The following is a 1,891-nucleotide window of genomic DNA, read 5'->3' as shown; positions in this document are numbered from 1 at the left end:
TAAGATAAATAAATAAACAAACCTTTAAAAAAAACTTAAAAAAAAAAAAGGCAGCAGAGAGGACCCAGTTGAGAGAAGACAGGTCTTGTCTTTCTAAAATGAAATTGCATCATTATCTTACATGCTATGAAAATAAGTTAAAGTTTTAAGTGAAAGGCCTAAAAGTATAAACAATCTAGAGTGCACTGGGAGAAAGCTCTGTAGGGAGTAACCCTAGCCCCGCCCAATAGTCCTGGGGCAGGTACCAGGTGGACCTGGGGACTCGCCCATAAGGGCGGGGTGAAGGAAAGCCGGCATGACGTAAAGGGGGCTTCTTAAAGGACTGCACGTGGGGACCGCGCTCTCTCTCTTTGTTCTGGCTGCGCTGGCTGGGTTCTTAACCTAGCTCTGGCCTGTGTTTCACCCGGTTGTGCTTGGAAATAAAGAGACCTTAATCCAATATCTGGCGCCCAACGATAAACGAACCTGAAAAGCCTATAGCACCCGGTATTCCCAGGCGGTCGGTACCACCCTGAACGCGCCCGATCTCGTCTGATCTCGGAAGCTAAGCAGGGTCGGTCCCGGTTAGTACTTGAATGGGAGACCGCCTGGGAATACCGGGTGCTGTAGGCTTTTCAGGTTCGTTTATCGTTGGGCGCCAGATATTGGATTAAGGTCTCTTTATTTCCAAGCAAAGCTCTTTAAGACTGGCCTTCCCTTCCCCATGTTTTCTTAGACATGACACCAAAATCACAGGCAAAACAAACAAACAAAAGTAAAACTAAAAAAAAAAAAAAAAAAAGTGAAACTATACCAACTACTCCAAATGTCAAAACCTTGCCCTATCAAAGGAATGGCCAACAGGGTGGAAGACGATGTATGAGACCAAAGCAAATGTCATGACACCAAACAACTTAACACAGACACAGCATTGAGAAGGAATCCCTGCTTGTCACCAGCAATTCAACCCAACTTAAGGGCAAGGAACTCAAACAGATGTTTCTCCAAAGAAGAGACACAGGTGAAAACAGATGTGTATCTTATTTTTATTTGTTTTATTTTTTATTTATTTACTTTTGGTTTTTCGAGATGGGGTTTCTCTGTGTAGTTTTGGAGCCTATCCTGGCACTCACTCTGGAGATCGGGCTGGCTTCGAACTCAGAGAGATCCGCGTGCCTCTGCCTCCCGAGTGCTGGGATTAAAGGCATGCGCCACCAAAGCCCGGCTCAGATATGTATTTTAAAAGGTCACTAACTCACAGGGAAATATAAATCATAACCACAGTGAGTTGTTTCAGAGTCAAGATTTCTAATAGCAAATACACAGAAGACCAGCTGGATGGTCTGGGCCTGCAACCCAGGGGAGCTGAGGCAGGAAGATCCACTGTTAGCCGCTATAACTCAGTGACAGGAGGCTTGACCAGAATGAAATCTAAACGCCAGGCTAGGCTGCAAAGTCAGTTCAAGGCCAGACTGAGCAATCTTATACTTTGTCTCCAGTAAAAGTAAAAGAAGGGCTTAAATATAGCTTGGTGGTAGTAGGGTATTTCCCACATATGTGAGAGGCTCTGGGTTCAGTCCTCAACACTGAAAAACAAAATAAAACACAATCCAAAGAAACAAAATCCCAGATATACAAAAGACAGTAATGCCAGTACATGTCAGCAAGGATCCAGAGAAAACGAACTCTGTGCACTGCTGGGGAGGATATAACTGCTGCAGCCATTTCTGGAAAATGGTATTGAGGGTCCTCAAAATCCAAAGGGAATTCAAGGTGATCCAGCATTATCCCCGGAGACATTCACACACTATGGTCCACTGCAGGGCATTCAATATATAGGAGCTGCATAAATGTCCCCTGACGGAACATCAGGAAAAACTGGTTCCACACAGACCCCAGAGAAATCCTGCCA

General features: G+C 44.8%; 1 pseudogene; it reads left to right on the top strand.

The window, feature by feature from the left end:
• Nucleotides 1-492: 492 nt before the first annotated feature.
• On the top strand, nt 493-612 carry LOC113834549 (annotated as a pseudogene).
• Nucleotides 613-1,891: the final 1,279 nt, after the last annotated feature.

Source organism: Cricetulus griseus, chromosome 2 (genome assembly GCF_003668045.3).
Source record: "Cricetulus griseus strain 17A/GY chromosome 2, alternate assembly CriGri-PICRH-1.0, whole genome shotgun sequence".
In the NCBI taxonomy this organism is placed as follows: Eukaryota; Metazoa; Chordata; class Mammalia; order Rodentia; family Cricetidae; genus Cricetulus; species Cricetulus griseus.
The sequence above is the reverse complement of the archived record's forward strand: the minus strand, read 5'-3'. Positions and strand labels throughout refer to the sequence as shown.